This window comes from Muscardinus avellanarius, assembly GCF_963383645.1.
Source record: "Muscardinus avellanarius genome assembly, chromosome: 19".
Lineage (NCBI taxonomy): Eukaryota > Metazoa > Chordata > Mammalia > Rodentia > Gliridae > Muscardinus > Muscardinus avellanarius.
In genome coordinates, this window is record NC_137805.1 from 45,112,825 (window position 1) to 45,131,017 (window position 18,193).

Below are 18,193 nucleotides of genomic sequence, written 5' to 3' on the forward strand. Positions count from 1 at the left end.
AATGGCTTAACCTAAGTTAGTGATAGGAATGAGGGGGAGTTAACGGCTTAACCTAAATTAGTGATAGGAATGAGGGTCGGAGACCATTTGTGATTGCTGGAGCTGGAATGCTTATCACAGCATCTGAGTTCTGGCCAGTTTTTCATTATTATTGAGCAGAGCCAAGGACGTTTAGACAAATTTATTTCCACGAACTCAATTTCTTTCATAGTCCTTTTCTCACATCACCGGAGCAATTCGTATAGAGAGTTAAAAGAATACTAGAAGAATAATAGTTATGCAAGAATATCTAAAAGTGGAAAATGCTTTTGGTCAGCGATCACACCTTCTCTCGGGGCTTATTTCTCACTTTGAGATTTTGCCTATAAACTGCAATGCAGATGCCTAGAGGGCGAGGCTTTTGCTGGTATCTGCATTACATGTTATTTTTACAATTAAATTGAAAAAGCCACTGGAGCTCCCTATACATTTTCATTTCTAAACAAGTTTTTTTCATAGCCCATGGAAGCAAAGAAGCTGCTAGAGTTTGTCCTCATTCTTTTTATTAGAGTAGAAAAGGTCTTGGAGGCCAAAGGTAAGACAGCCCCAGCAGGCTATGCCTCGCCCTGATTGGGCCATGTCTAGCCGTGACATCACAAAGAGCCTCTGTGAGGCATCAGGCACGGGCTATATAAGGGCCCGGCAGTTGCTGGTCCTTTGTCCGTTGAGTACAGGGAGCTAGTGTGTGGTGACCTGTAGGACTGCGTCTTGGTGCTTGTGTGGATTTGGATTCGGCTTGGCTTTGACATCTGACTTTGGACTCTGGAATTTGGATTTGGTGTTGCACATTTGGACTGTGGACCTTTTGGATTTTTGACTTTGGCTTCGTTTTTGGCTCAGGACTTTGGATTTCGGACTTAGGCTATGTCTTTAAGTGTTGGGGACTCTATGGCTGGTAAGCAAGAAGGGAGGGAGGCGGGTCGTGGCGTCTCCACTGACAATCCCTGGGAGGAGGCCCTCAAGGGCCAGTATACCATCATGAGGGAACTCGACAAGGGTTCCTTTGGCAGCATCTACCTGGCCTGCCATATTCTCACTGGGACGGAGGTGGTGATAAAAGTTGTAGAGAAATACGATGATTGGGCCCCCGTAGAGCAGGAGGTAGAGATCATGAAGATGGTGGAACATCCACACGTGGTCCAGCTATTTGAGGTTGTGGAGACACCAGACACACGGTTTTTGATCATGGAGTTCGTGAGCGGGGGCGAGCTGCCCATCGGCCTGTGGGAGATGGAGGCCCGGCCATTATTCAGGCAGATCCTCTGGGCAGTCCACTATCTCCACCATGAAAACATCATTCACAGGGACCTGAAGCCAGAGAACATCCTGCTGGACCAGGAGGGGAACATTAAGCTAATTGATTTCGGGCTGAGCTGTAAAGTCAAGGCTGGGCAGGAGCTCATCACTTTTTGTGGCACTTACGAATTCTGTGCCCCTGAGCTCTACCAGAACCTCCCATATGGCCGTGAGGTGGACATCTGGGCCCTGGGCGTTCTCCTTTACTTTATATTGACAAGCACTCTCCCCTTTAATGGACACACCTATGAGGAGCTGAAGGAGCAGGTTGTGTGGGAAAGTTATAAGGAGCCCACTAGCCTTTCCACCAGGGCTCAAGATCTCATCAGGCAGCTGCTGGCATTCGACCCAGCCCAGAGGCCGACAGCTGAAGAGATTCTAGGGCACCCATGGCTAGTCCAGGGCGACGTCATACCACCTCCTCCCAAGCCTCTCCCCATGGAGCCGAATGCCTCGATTTTAAGGGTCATGCGTTGCCTGGGGTATGACCCACACCTCACCTGGATGTCTGTGTCAGACAGACGATTTGACCATCTGAGTGCCACCTACCTCATGGTACAACAGAGGGTGAGGCAGGGTGCAGTCCAGGCGAGGCAGAAACAACATCAGGGCAGCGCGCCACCTCCCACACCAGCACACCCTTCTGCTCTCCCCCCAGTGCGGAGAGCTAGCGAGCCTGCCCATCCCACCAGCCCATTGCTCTCTGGGCATTCCCTGGACCCGGAGGACTCAGAGTCAGGGCAGAAGGGGGAGAGAAGACACAGCCTCCCAGCCATTCCCCTGGTCAGTGTGGGAGGGAATAGCGCTAGCCTGACGGAGAGTGCCAACAACTTGCCAAGCGAGAGCCAGCTCGGCCCGAAGGGGAGACAGAGCCTGCCCAGAAAGATCCTGCTCAGGGAGAACCTGCCCAGCGTTCACCTGCTGAGCCCGAAGTGGAGGAGGCACAGGCTCCCTACCATTGAGCTCTGGCGCCAGAAGAAAGAAGACAGCTGGGCCCCCTCTCTGCCGACCATCGCAGAGAGAGAGGAGGACGCGTCAGTGCCTGAGGTGTGTCCCCCTGAGCTGAATGAACAGAGCTCGTGCACCATCAGCGAGAAGACCCCCGCTGCCAGCATGGCACCCCCGCACGACCTTGAGGCTGCAGCCCCTGACATCACCCGGGGCTGGAGGCGGGCTGGCAAGAGATTTCTGGGCAGCATCATGAGAGCCTGCTGCTGCTGCCTGATGGCCAAGAAGATTCGCCCTGGATCCGGCCAAGAAGTAACGAGGTGCCCTAAAAGATTCAGAGCTAAGGTGTCTCCATCGAAAGCAGGCCAGTGAGCAATGTCAATGGGCGCAGAAGACACAGTGGCCTTCCCTGAGCATTACAGTCCACCTGCCACCCACTGCCCAGTGTGGAGGAGAGTCCCACAGCCTGCCCAGTAAGAGCTGCCCAGCAACACCAGCCCAGCGACAGCCTGCCCAGCGAGGGCTGCCCAGCAACACCAGCCCAGCGAGAGCCTGCCAGCAAGAGCTTGTACAGCAGAGCCCACCTGCTGCTCCACATGAAAATACAGGGAGCAAAGACACAGCCAAGTTCCCCTTCTACCAACCATCGCAGAGCAGAGTGAAGAATCTGCTGGTGACTCACAGCAGAGTGGACAGAGCCCAGCTGCTGTTCCTCTGTGTGGTGATTTACCTGCTTATACCAAAGCAGAGTGGACAGAGCCGGCTGCTTTTACTCTGTGTGGTGGTTTACCTGCACACCCCACAGCAGTGTGGACAGAGCCGGCTGCTGTTCCTCTGTGTGGTGATTTACCTGCCCATATCGCAGAAGAGTGGACAGAGCCGGCTGCTGTTCCTCTGTGTGGTGATTACCTGACTGTACCACAGCAAAGTGGACAGAGCCAGCTGCTGTTCCTCTGTGGTGGTTACCTGCCCGTTAGACAGCAGAGTGGACAGAGCCTGGCTGCTGTTCCTCTGTGGTGATTTACTTGCACACCCCACAACAGAGTGGACAGAGCCAGCTGCTGTTCCTCTGTGTGGTGATTTACCTGCCCTTACCACAGCACAGTGGACACAGCCCGACTGCTGTTCCTCTGTGTGGTGATTTACCTGAACCCCCTTCAGCAGAGTGGACAGAGCTGGCTGCTGTTCCTCTATGTGGTGATTTTCCTGCCTGTACCACAACACAGTAGACACAGCCCGACGCTGTTCCTCTGTGTGGTGATTTACTTGCGCACCCCACAGCAGAGTGGACAGAGCCTGGCTGCTGTTCCTCTGTGGTGATTACCTGCCCGTACCCCAGCAGAGTGGACAGACCCTGGCTGTTGTTCCTCTGTGGTGATTTACCTGCCCGTACCAGAGCAGAGTGAACAGAGCCTGGCTGCTGTTCCTCTGTGGTGATTTACTTGCGCACCCCACATCAGAGTGGACAGAGCCGGCTGCTGTTCCTCTGTGTGGTGATTTACCTGCTTATACCAAAGCAGAGTGGACAGAGCCGGCTGCTATTCCTCTGTGTGGTGATTAACCTGCTTATACCAAAGCAGAGTGGACAGAGCCGGCTGCTTTTACTCTGTGTGGTGATTTACCTGCGCACCCAACAGCAGTGTGGACAGAGCCGGCTGCTGTTCCTCTGTGTGGTGATTTACCTGCCCATATCGCAGAAGAGTGGACAGAGCCGGCTGCTGTTCCTCTGTGTGGTGATTACCTGACTGTACCACAGCAAAGTGGACAGAGCCAGCTGCTGTTCCTCTGTGGTGGTTACCTGCCCGTTAGACAGCAGAGTGGACAGAGCCTGGCTGCTGTTCCTCTGTGGTGATTTATTTGCACACCCCACAACAGAGTGGACAGAGCCAGGTGCTGTTCCTCTGTGGTGATTTATTTGCGTACCTAACAGCAGAGTGGACAGAGCCAGCTGCTGTTCTTCTGTGTGGTGATTTACCTGCCCGTACCAGAGCAGGGTGGACAGAGCCCGGCTGCTGTTCCTCTGTGTGGTGATTTACCTGCCCGTACCACAGCACAGTGGACACAGCCCGACTGCTGTTCCTCTGTGTGGTGATTTACCTGAACCCCCTTCAGCAGAGTGGACAGAGCTGGCTGCTGTTCCTCTATGTGGTGATTTTTCTGCCTGTACCACAACACAGTAGACACAGCCCGACGCTGTTCCTCTGTGTGGTGATTAACTTGCGCACCCCACAGCAGAGTGGACAGAGCCTGGCTACTGTTCCTCTGTGGTGATTACCTGCCCGTACCCCAGCAGAGTGGACAGACCCTGGCTGTTGTTCCTCTGTGGTGATTTACCTGCCTGTACCAGAGCAGAGTGAACAGAGCCTGGCTGCTGTTCCTCTGTGGTGATTCACTTTCGCACCCGACAACAGAGTGGACAGAGCCAGCTGCTGTTCCTCTGTGGTGATTTACTTGTGCAACCCACATCAGAGTGGACAGAGCCCGGCTGCTGTTCCTCTGTGTGGTGATTCACCTGTGCACCCCACAGCAGAGTGTACAGTGCCCGGCTGCTGTTCCTCTGTGTGGTGATTTACCTGAACCCCTTCAGCAGAGTGGACGGAGCCCGGCTGCTGTTCCTCTGTGCAATAATTTACCTGAACCCCTTCAGCAAAGTGGACAGAGCCCAGGTGCTGTTCCTCTGTGCAGATCTGGTGAGAGGACACCCACTCCCATCATGGCACCCAGCACAGATTGAGGTGCCGCAGCCCAGCTTGTCCACCCAGGATCTATTGGCAGAGGCAGACACAGCCTCCACCTGAAAGCCCATGTGAGTCTGCAGCCATTGCCCCTGACAACACGTGTGGTGAGTGAGCTGCAGAATTGGGACCAGGATCACAAGAGCCTCTGCAGTTGCCTGATGCCCCCAAAGGTCCACCCTGGATCCACCCAAGGAGCTGAGGAGAAAGGCCAGCAGACGTGCCCTGAAATACTTGGTAATATGGCGTCTCCAGTGAAAGCAGGTGGACACTACCAAGCAATTAGGGCGTGGAGTCAGGGCAGAACGGGGCAGGGGGCACAGGCTGATTGCCATTCCCCTGGGCAGTGTGAGGGTAGTAGTGACAGCTCGCCTGCCTCTCCCTTGCCCAGCCTGGAGGAGGGGAGGGTCTCTGGGAGAAAGACACAGCCAGACTTCTGTCCCCAGCCCCACCCAGAGGAGATGCAGAGAGCAGGCCTGCCGTTCTTCCTCACAGCTCAGAGGAGATGAGACACAGCCTGCAAGCTCTTTGTCTGTGAGGCCCTCACTCCCAGCACCGTGGCCTTGAGGTCCACCAAGCCAGCTTGTCCTCTCAGGAGTGACTGAAAGAACAAGACATCCACTTCATGCAGCAACCCTACTGGGAACCTGTGGCCACCACCACGGACAACAGTCACGGCTGGAAACAGGTAACCCAGAGAATTGTGACTCAGATCACAAGAACCGGTTGCCGTTGCCTGCTGGCCCCAAAGATTTGCCCTGGGTCCACCCAAGTAGATCTAGTGAAAGGGGAGCAGAAGTGCCCTGTAGTATAGACTTACGAGGTGTCTCCAGGGAAGCAGGCCTCTGTGATGGACTCAAACAAGTAGCAAGCACACTACGCTTTCTTTTGCTTATGTTTGTATTTTGTCATTTTGAGTTAATAAATCATAATTATATGCATTTGTGGTTTTAGTGTGATGGTAAGACAACTATTTACACTGTGGATGACTAACTCTTCATAATTAACATATCTCTCAGATCAAGAACCCTGACTTGGACCACAGTGGACCCTGACTGACAGCAGCTGCAGGGAGATGTTCCAACTCATTGACGTTGGGCTTAGCAGCAAGATCTCTACCGGGCCTCATGTGACGTTCTCCATCTCTGCACCCTGACTTCTACCAGGACCATGATATCGCTCTGAGACAGACATCTGGGACCTGGGCATCATCTTCCACTATTTGCTCATGAACTCCCTCTCCTCAAGACACCACCTTGAGGAGCTGACGGAGAAGGCCCTGCAGGAAGCTATGAGCTGCCCCCTCATTTCCCACAGATGTACAAAACATCATCAATCACATGTTCACTGTAGACACAACCCAGAGGCCGTCAGCCCAACCAATCCTGGGTCACCCGTGGTTGAGCCAGGGTGACCATTCACCAATTTCTCACATGGTTCTCCCCAAATGAAATCCAAACCCCTTGATCACGAGAGTCATGTGTTGACCCAAACCTGACCTGGCTGTGTCAACCAGAATGTTTGACCTCACAATGGCCACCTACCAGATACTGCAACAGGGTGAGCCAGGGTGCAATCTAGGTTAGGCAGGAGCATCAAGGCGTCGAGCAACCTCCATCACCATAGACACCTCTGCCTTCTCTCTCCCCCAAAGTGGAGATCCAGTGAGCGTTCACTTCCTTTCAGCATGACCTGCCTCCCCCTTCTTGCTCTCTGAGCATTCCCTGGTCAGGGAGGACACAGAATCAGAGCTTAGGGGGGGGGCAGGAGACAGAGCCCATCAGCTACTACCCTGCCCAGCCTGGAGGAGAGTAGAGAGAACCTTCTTACTGTTTCCCACTGGAGACGTTGGGAAAAAAGACACAGCCAGGCTCGCTGTTTTTCCAGCCTAACCCAGAGGAGGCTGCAGAGAGCCAGCCTTAGGGGCCTGCGGGCCCCTAACTTTTACCTACATCCATCCAAGAACAACCAGTAAAAAGGAAACGGAACTGATCCACATTATAAAATTATATGGTATTTCCAGCTAAAGCAGGCTGCTGAGATGGACACAAACAGGTAATACACTCCAGTGTTTTCTTTCATGTATATTTGTATTATGTCATTTTCAAATAATAAACACCAACTGAATGTATCTGTGGGTTGTTGTATGATGGTTAGACAACTCTATATACTGTGGGATGACTAACTTTTCCTAATTAATGTATCTCTCAGCTCAATGCGCCCTGACTTTGACCACCGCGGACTCTGACAGACCGCAGCTAGAGTGAGATCCTCCAATTCATGACTTTGGGCTGAGCTACACGATCACCGCTGGGCAGCAGCTGCCGTCCTCCTGTGGAGCTCTCCACTCTGCACCCTGAGTTCTACCAGGAACAAACATAATGCTCTAAGGTGGACTTCTCGGGCCTGGGCGTCCTCCCCAACTCTTTTCTCACAAACTTCCTTTCCTCAAGACACCACCTTGAGGAGCTGAAGGAGCAGGCGCTGCAGAGAGATACAAGGTGTCCACTCACCTTTCCACTGACGCAGAAAACATCATTGATTGGATGTTCACTTTACATGAGATCTGTCTGGGGCGCCACTGGCTGAGCCTGGGTGAGTATTCACCAATTCTTCATGAGCCATTCCCCAAACACCTGATCATGCATTGCCGGGGTACAACCCACACCAGATTGGCTACCTAGGTCTAAAAGTATAATTGAGACCCAATGGCCACATAGCAGATAGTGCAAATTGGGTGATCCAGGGTGCACTCCAGGTTAGGCAGGAGCATCAGAGCGTTGGGCCACCTCCATCCCCACAGACACTTCTGACTTCACTCTCCCCCCTACCTAGAGAGCCAGTGAGCTTGCCCTTCCCACCTTCTTGCTCTCTGAGAATACCTTCTTGCTCTCTGAGAATACCTTGCCAAGAAGGGCACAGAATCAAGGCAAAAAGAGGGCAGGCGACACAGCCTGCCTGCCACTTCCCTGAACAGTCTGTAGGAGGGTAGAGACAGGCTGCCTGTCATTCCCCTGCCCAGACTGGAGGAGAGTAGAGAGAACCTGCCTGCTGTTACCCAGTAGAGACTTTTGGAGCAAAGCTACAGCCATGCCCCCTCCTTCCTCCAGCCCCACCCAGAGGAGACTGCAGAAAGCCTGCCTGTCATTCTGCTGCACAGCTCTGAGGAGAGGAGACAAAACCTGCCTGCTATTCCTCTGTGAGGCCGCGATGAAAGCACCGCACTCCCAACATGGACTCGAGTCCCAGATATAGCCTGGTTTTCCAGGAGCTATCGGCACAAAAAGACTCCCCTTCTATCATGCCACCCTATTGTGGACCTGTAGCCACCACCATGGACAACAATCCAGGCTGGAAGCAGGTAACAGAAAATTGTGACCCAGATCTTCATGTCCTTAAGGACTGACTTTGGATCCACTCAAGTAGCTCCAACACTAGGGGAGCACAAGTGCCCTGTATTATATACTCACAAGGTGTGTCCAGTAAAGGCAGCAGCCGAGATGGACACCAACAGGTAATGCACTCCAGCATTGTATTATACATAGAATTGTATCATGTCATTTCAATTGATCAGTCATAATGGTGTGCATCTCTGGGTTTAGTGTGATGCTTTGATAACTCTGTACACTGTGGGATGACTAACTTCTAATGATCAAAGCTCTCAGCTCCCTGGGCCCTGACTTTGACTACAGTGGACCTGAATGATACCAGCGACAGTGAGATGCTCCAACACATCACTTGGGCAGAGCTGTAAGATGAGCGCTGGGCAGCAGCTGCAGTCCTCCTGTGGGGCTCTCCACTCCGCTCCCTGAGCTCTACCAGAACCAGGCATAATGCTCCAAGATGGACTCCTGGCGCCTGGGCTTCCTCCTCCAATGTTTGCTCACAAACTCCCTCCCCGCTGAAGGAGCAGGCTCTGCCGGGAGCTATGGGGTGCTCGTTCTCCTTTCCACCAATGCACAAAACATCACTGATCGCATGTTCACTGTAGAGCAGACCCAGAAGCCATCAGCCGAACCCATATGAGCTGAATATGAAGTATTCTGTACTTACAAGGTGTCTCCAGCGAAAGCAAGCTGCTGAGGTGGACACCAAGCATGTAATGCACTCTAGCATTTTCTTTCTTTTATGCTCTGTTATGTCACTTTCAGTGTTAACTCACAATTGGATGCTTTTCTGGGTTGCTGTGTGATGGATAGATAACTCTGTCACTGTGGGATGACTAACTTCTTCTAATTATCCTATTTCTCAGTTCCCTGGGCCCTCCCTTTGACCACAGTGGACTCTGACAGACAGCAGCTAGAGCGAGATTCTCCAACTCATTGACTTTGGGCTGAGTCACAAGATCAGCGCTGGGCAGCAGCTGCAGTCCTCCTGCGGTGCTCTCCACTTTGTATCCCGAGTTCTTCAGCCTAATGCTCTGAGATGGACATCTGGGCCTGGGCATCCACTCCTACGATTTGCTCACAAACTCTCTTTCCTCAAGGCACTACCTTTGTGGAACTGAAGGAGCAGGCCTTGCTGGGAGCTACGAGGTGCCCGCTCGCCTTTCCCTTTGCACAAACCGTCATCTCTCTGATGCTCACTGGAGACCTGAACCAGAGGCCATTGACTAAACCCACCCAGCATGCCTGTGGCTGAGCCAGGGTGAGTATTCCTCAAGTCCTCCTGAGCTGCTTTGACACACCTGAACCATGGGATCTTGAGGGTACTATGTCACCTGGAATACAACCCACACTGGACCTGGCTCTGTGTCCAAAGAATATTTGACCTTGCAATGGCCACTTACCAGATGTTGCCAATGGGGTGACCGAGATGCACTCCAGGTTAGGTGGGAACATCAGGGTGTTGGACCATCTCCATACCCACAGATACTTCTGCCTTCAGTGTCTCCCAAAGTGGAGAGCCAATACGAATTCCCTTCCTGCCTCTCTGTTCTGCTCTGTGAGCATTCTCTGGCCACAGAGGGCACAGAGTCATGGCAGAATGGGGCAGGAGACACAGCCTGTCTACTGTTCCCCTGTGCAGTCTGCAGGAGGGTAGAGACAGCCCACCTCCCACTCCCCTGCCCAACAGCAAAAAAGAATGTCAGCTTTACTTTTCATGAAATATCACTTTGAACTTACAAGTACCTCAGGAGCTTCATTCTGACACTCTGGGGCGGGCACAACTACTCAGGGCTACATGCTCCCCTGACAGCCTGTTCTACTTGAGTTTCTATGAGTCTTGCCTTCATTTCAGGAGCATTATGTCAAGAATTTGGTCTTTTAGCAACTCTGGCCTCCTTTAGAAATGCATTTTCATAACACCAAAAATTATGAGAGATCATTAAGACAATTTATTTCAAGCCAGACATGGTGGTACATATTTCTTTTTCCAGTACTTGGGGAAACTGAGACAGGAGGATCAAAGGCACCAAGACAGCCTCAGAGAGTAGTAAGACTTTCACCAACCTAGAAAGATCCTGTTTCGAAATTTCAAAAGGAAAATAAAGTAGGGCTGTAAGTGTAGCCCACAGGTAGAATGCCCCTAGGTTCAATCCCCAATCAACAAACTAAAAAAAACAAAAGTTAATCACAACGATTCTCACAAAACCCATTACAAATGACAGCATAGAAAATTATCTTGGACAGTGTCTCAAAATACAGCTCTACAAGGTACCCTTAAACTGGCAAGAAGTATTTTAAAAGGTCAAATTTGAAACTAAAGAACGTTACATAAGCTGCTATGGTGGCATATGCTTGTAATTTTAGTACTTGGGAGGCTGAGACAGGAGGATCATGGGTTCTTGGCCAGCCTCAGCTATTTAGTGACGATCTCCGGAACTTAGTGAGACTTTTTTTTTTTTTCAAAATAAAGAATAAAAATAGGGCTGTGATTATAGCTCAGAGGTAGAATGTCCCTGGATTCACACCACAGAAAGGAAAGAATCTGTTCCACTCACGTCATTAAAAAGGCCATCTTGAGACTCAACATGGAGAGGGCATGGTCAGACACTGTGCAGCCTCATTTGGCAATGTTGGGGCTGGCGTCAAGGCGGGCACGGATAGGTATTGATTAGCAGGGAAAGGCTGGCCTTACAGACAGGCTGGAGCCCACGCAGCTAGGCAAAGGCAGAGGGCCAGGCCCTGGGTACCTCTGCCTGAAGAGAATCTGCTAAAGGGTGCCTCAGAGCCTGGAGGGAGCCAAGTGGATCCCAAGAAAAGGGTGGAGCAGCTGGCCAGGGAGCACAAGTGTGGGCTGAAACAGAGAAATACCAGAGGTGGAGAGTGGAGACACATGAGTGTGGGCAATCTATGGTGGGCCCTGGGGCCCAAATGAGCCCAAGTGATGGGTGGGCGAGGCCAATAGGAGGGGCCGGGCTGCAGGGCGGGGCCTACCTCCTGGGAGGCAATAGCTGGTAATAGAAGCCAGGTGGGGATGTGGAGGGGTGGGGTAGAGAAGACCAGGTGGAGCCAACTGGTCAGAATATTCCTTTAATCCCAGCTTCTTGGGAAGCGAAGGCTCAGGCATTTGGGGGCAGCCTGGGTAAATTAGAAAGATGTTTTCTCAAAATAAAAATTAAAAGAGTTGGGGATGTACCTTAGTGGTACATTATATTAGAGTGCTCCAGGTTAGAGCTCCAGGATCCGCCACCAAACACATAGCAAAGAGCCAGTGCAGCGGGGCATTGATAGTGCAGGCCGTGGCACAGGGTCTGATTTCACTCTTCCACATGTGGGTTTCCATTATCCTCAACACCTCTTGTTGAAGCAACTGTTTGTTACCCATTACACATTCTTAACTCCCTTGTCAAAGATCAGCACACTGTGCATGTCTATAAGAATCCTGGCTATCTTTTCTGTGTTGTTAGGCTGCCGGTTTCTTATTATTTCAAGACTACAGTGCTTTAAGTACTATCACTTTAGAATATTTTTTGTGTGGGGCTGGTACTGGAACTCAAGAGTAATTTACTTCTAAGCTATAGTCCTGTCCTATTTTTTTATTCTTTATTTTGTAACAGCGTCTCACTGAATTGCAAAGGGCCTCACTAAGTAGTATAGTAGCTGAAGCTGTACACAAACCGCAATCCTCCAGTCTCAACCTGTCAAATGTTGGGATTACAAGCATGTGCCACCATGCCTGGCTTGGAATGTGTTTTGTTTATTTATTTATTTTTTTGGTGGTACTGGGGTTCCTGGAAGCCCTTCTACCTCCAGGATACACTCCCACGGGCTACACCCCCAGACCTATTTTTTTTTACTTTTTTATGTGGAAACAGGGTCTCTTAAGCCTGCAAAGCTGGCTTTGAACTAGCGCAATCCTCCTGTCTCCGCCTCCCAAGCACGGGTATTACAAGAGTGCGCCACCAGCTATCTTGGAAAGTGTTTTGAAATCAGGAAGTGTGGTGCTTCTGGCTTTGTTCTGTCTCAAGTTTGCTTTGGCTGTTCAGGGTCTGTCTTGGTCCCTGTCTGCTGCTTTATCAGAAGGCAATAAACTGGGTAATTGCACAAAACAAAATCAATTTAAAAAATCGGTAGGTCTTCTACACACCAACAATGAATCCACTGAAAATGAAGTCACAAAAACCATTCTAATCACAGTAGCCTCAAAAAATTACTAAGGAATAAATCTCACAAAAGAGTTAAAGGACTAATATAATGAAAATTATAGTACCCTAAAGAAAGAAAGAAATGAATATCTCAGAAGCTGGCAAGACCTCCAGCATTCCTGCATAGGCAGAATTAATATCATTAAAATGGACAAACCATCAAGTGATCTACAGTTTTGATGAGATCCCTATGGAAATATCAATGTCATCCTAGACAGAACAGTCCTAAAATTCATACGGGAAGAACAACAGACCCAGCATAGCCAAAGCAATTCTGAGCAATAAGAAGCATGCTGAAGGCAACACAGTACCTGACTTCAAATTGTACTTCAGAGCTATAGTAATAGAAACAGCATGGTATTAACACAAAACAGACACAGAGACCAATGGAATAGATATAGAGACCAGTCCTCATACTCATAGCCAGTTGTTTTTTGCCAAAGAGACAAACAATGCACTGGAGAAAAGCCAGTGTTTTCCCCAAATGGTGCTGGAAAACTGGAGATCCAGAATATATTACATATACACAGAGTTATATTATTTCAGAGCTCTATTTTGATTGCTTTATTGCCAAACCAAATATTCTTTTTTTGTGTGGGGTGTACTGGTACTTAAACACAGTGGCATTCTACTTCCAAGCCATACTCCAAAACCTATTTTACTTTTGAAACTACCAGTTCCTGCTAAGTTGCTGAGGTTGGACCTGCGCCTGTGATTCTCATATCTTAGCCTTCCAAGCATTGGGATTATAGGCCAAATATTCTCCATATATTAAAAGGACAAATATTGATCAATATGGGCACTGAGATCCGGGCGTGGTGGTGCACGCTTGTCATCCCTGCATTTGGGAGGCTGAGACAGGAGGATTGCGGTTCACAGCCTGCCTCAGCCACTTAGGCCCTTTACAACTCAGTGAGAACCTGTTTCCAAATAAAGAATAAAAAATAGGACTGGGGGTGTAGCTGGGAGGTAGAATGGCCCCCTAGGTTCCATCACCAGTACCTAAAAAAAAATATGGGCATCGAATTCAGACTTTGCTGTGATCTGTGATCTGCCATTTACCAGGTGTGCAATCTTGAGTTGTCTACCCCACGAGCTGTAGTCATCTTTTCTGTGAAATATGCACAACAATATTTTATTTTCTATTTTTATTTTTACATAATGTGCTTTTATTGGTGCCTTATAAACAGACATTTTAGATAGTAGACATGTGATAAATAAAGTTTACCTATATGTACCAAAATGAGAGTGTTTCTGACACACTCTGATCTGTACAGAAATGTTGACTATCACTTTTATAATTATGTAGTTCCTCATCTATGTGTCTTGGGACATTTAGTATGGCTCTTTTAATAACTGATGAACTCTGTCTCTGCCAAAAGAGAGAAGACAAAAAGTTATCAAAATAGGATATGTTCACTATCTCTGTTAGGAGAACTCTAATAGAATTTTAAGTCTTTATCTCATTTCTTCAAGACAGCTGTGTGTTTTTTATCCTAATGCCAGAATAACTAGCCTATGTGAGCAGGCTATCACTTAGTAGAATCACATACCATTTTTTTTCTTTAGGCATGTGGAATCAAGGTTTTAAATATAACTACATTTAAAATAGAGTCAAATTGCCAGGCATGGTGGTGCATGCTTATAATCCCAGTACTTGGGAGGCTGAAGAAGGAGGATCACATGTTCACTGCCAGCCTCAGATACTTAGTGAGCCCCTCTGCAATGTAGTGAGGCCCTTTTTAAAAATAAAGAACAGCACTGAGCATGGTGGTGCACACTTGGGAGGCGGAGACAGGAGGGATCCTGCTGGTTCAAAGCCAGCCTCGCTGGCTTAAGAGACCCTGTTTCTAAATAAAAATATAAAATAGGTCTGGTAGAGTAGCTCAGAGGTAGAAGGGTTTCCAGGATCCCCAGTACCACAAATATATATATTTTATATATTTAAATATATATTTAAAATAAAGAACAAAAAATAGGGCGGGATATGTAACTTGGAGGTAGAATGTCCCTGGGTGCAATCTTCCAGTACTACACACGAAAGAAAGAAAGAAAGAAAGAAAGAAAGAAAGAAAGAAAGAAAGAAAGAAAGAAAGAAAGAGAGAAAAGTTTGGAGCCCAACATGAAGGCATACTCATGTAATAATCCCAGTACTTGGGAGGCCAACACAGGAGGATCACAGATTTGTGGACATCCTCAGCAACGTAGTAAGGCATTCAATGGCCCAGTGCAACTCTCTTTTCAAATAGAAAATAAAATAGAGCTGACTGCATATTCCAGAATAAGAAGGACCCTGGGTTCCCTCTCTAACACACACACACACACACACACACACACACACACACACACACACACACACACACAATGAATGAAAGTGAGTCTAAGTTACTAACTGCCACACTAAAAATTGCCATGGCTAGTCTCAAACCTTGAACCTCCCACTCACCCTCTCAAGGATCCAGTTAACAGATATGTGCCACCCTCTATGGCTAAAATATCCCTTTTTCATAGGAGAACATTTGCATTAAGAGCACAGAAGTTTACATGTTTCTAGAGTGCCAAAAAAGTGGTACAATTTGATGCATTGACGAGTAATGACTTCTATTAGCACCCTGAGACACCAAGAGAGACCGCAGAAAATATGGCCCTAATCACCCAACAGTTTCCAAGTTTTGTGGACCACACACCAGTGTATCAGTGAAACAAGTACACGAAGTATCTATGTTTAGTAATTTCATGTAAGTGTCCAAAGCTAAGGTGTGTAGCAATTTCTGTGCTACATCATCATCATCATCATCATCATCATTATTATTTATTATTATACTGGAGATTGAACCCTGGGGCATTCTACCTCTACACTCCACTCCCAGCCCTATTTATTTTTTCTAAAATAGGATTTTGCCAAGTTGCTGACAGCATCCCTAAGTTGCTGAGGCTGACTTCAAACCTGCAATCCTCCTGTCTTCAACCTCCCAAGCACTGGTATAACAGGTGTGTGCCACCATACCAAGCCTTCATAAATTTTCTTAGAAGACATATTTTAAGCCAGGCATAGTGTACATACCTATAATTCCAATACTTGGGAAGCTGAGCCAGGAGGATCACAGGTTCCAGGGAAGCCTCAGGAACTTAGCCAGACCCTCAGCAACTTAATAAGGTCCTGTTTCAAAGTAGAATATATAGGACTAGCAGTGTAGTTCAAAACTGGAATGCCCCTGGTTCAGTCCCTAGTGCCACACACACACACACACACACACACACACACACATGCACACACACACGCAGACACACACACACACACACACACAGAGAGAGAGAGAGAGAGAGAGAGAGAGAGAGAGGGAGAGAGAGAGAGAGAAAGAAAGAAGAAAGAAGAGAGACGGAGGAAAAAAAAAAAGAAAGAAATGAATGAAAGGTAAAGTAGCATGGATGTGAAATAGGTCCCATTTGCAGAGGCCACCTCAGGACAAAGGAAAGGCCACCTGGGCACATCAGGAAAACAAGACACACAGGGAGGAAAATATGTCTCGGAGAAATCTGAGCAATCCTTGATTAGAGGGGAGAGTGGAGGCTGGGACTGTCTGAGGAAGGACATCCCGGTCAAGATGCCCTTATTAGGTGAATCAAGGAGGCAGACACGGAGGACGCCCTGCATTCTGCCATTTCTGAATGGATGGGCAGTCCTGTGACAGAGGTGTCATCAGATGGGACAAGAGAGCTGGTGCGGTGGCCACACCTGCAATCCTAGTACTTGGGAAGGTGAGACAGGAGGATCGCAGGGTTGAGGCCAGGCTCAGTAACTTAGCTAGACCGTGTTGAAATAAAACCTTAAAAGGGCTGGGGTGCAGCGCAGAGAAGATACTCCTGAATTTAGTCCCCATTGACAAAGACATAAGAGAGTAAGAAAAAATGAGAATGGGTATTTTAAAATGAAAGACAATGTAGGGAAAAGATTAGTGTACAGCAATATTAATATTTCTTCCCCAAAGTATTAGAAATGGTATTTCCCGGTCTTTTGAAGCCAAGACATGGGACACAACTATCATTCCTTGTTTTTTAAATCATTGAATGTATTCGCAATGTTATCACTGACTCTTCTTCTCTCTCTCCTCCTTCCTCTCTCTTCTCTCCCTCTCTCCCTATCTCTCCTCTCCTCTCTCTCTCCCTCTCTCTCTCCCTTCCCTGTCTCTCGTGGTACTGAGGATTAAACCCAAGCTGATTTCACTCCTGTAATTCTAGACTTTTTGTTTTGTTTGTTTGTTTGTTTTTGGTAGTACTGGGGGTGGAACACAGGGGCTTTCTACCTCCGGGCTATACTCTTAGATCTATTTTATATTTTATTTGGAAGAAGGATCTCACTAAGTTGCTTAGAGCCTCACTAAGTAGCCGAGGCTGGCTTTGAACCTGTGCGATCCTCCTGTCTCAGCCTCCCAAGTGCGGGGATTACAAGCGTGCGCTATATGCCTGGCGCTTTCATTATTAATTAATTAATTTATTTATTTATTATTATTACTTTTTTTGGTGGTACTGGGGTTCCTGAAAGCCCTTCTACCTCCAGGCTACACTCCCAGATCAATTTTATATTTTTGAAACAGGGGCTCTTAAGCCAGCGCGGCTGGCTTCAAACCAGTGAGATCCTCCTGTCTCCGCCTCCCAAGCACAGGGATTACAACCGTGTGCCACCACGCCCAGCCTTTATTTATTTATTTATTTATTTATTTATTTATTTATTTTTGGTGGTACTGGGGTTCCTGGAAACTCTTCTACCTCCAGGCTACACTCCCAGACCTCTTTTATATTTGTTTTAAATTTGGAAACAGGGTCTCAAGCCAGCAAGGCTGGCTTCCAACCAGCATGATTCTCCTGTCTCCGCCTCCCAAGCGCAGGTATTACAAGCGTGTGCCACCATGCCCAGCGACTGTTTATTTTTAAAATGGAACATGGTTTTGCCGAATTAATACATGCTGGCCTTGAATTTGTGACCCTTCTTTCTAGCCTTCCAAGTCCTGAGAGTAAAGGTGTATGCCACCGATGCATATTTATGATTGGTGTGAGGCATAGCCTGCTGGGGCTGTCTTACCTTTGACCTCCAAGACCTTTTCTACTTTAATAAAAAGAATGAGGTCCAATTTTATTCTTTTTCATGTAATTATTATTTTTCAACAATATTTAGTTAAAAGATTATTATTTCCTCCACCAAATGTTCATGGAAACCTTATCAAAAATAACTTGACAATATATGGAAGAATTTATCTCTAGGCTTTTATTTAACTCCAATGGTTATATATCTGCCTTTATAACAGTACTACACTGTTTCAATTATTGTAGCTTTATAAGGTTTAAAATCGGAAAATATACATCTTCTAGCTTTGTTCTTTTTCGAGATTGTTTTGGGTATCTAGAGTCCATATTCCATATTAGGATAGATTTTTCCTGAAAAATAAATAAATAAATGTATGATAGTTTCACCTAAAAAAAAGAAAAAAAATGTTCTCTGGTAAGAAAGAAAGCAAAAAGAAATATTGAAATGTTATCTTTAAGTCATCAAAAGCTTGGTATCAGAGAAATGAAACTGTTATGTGAG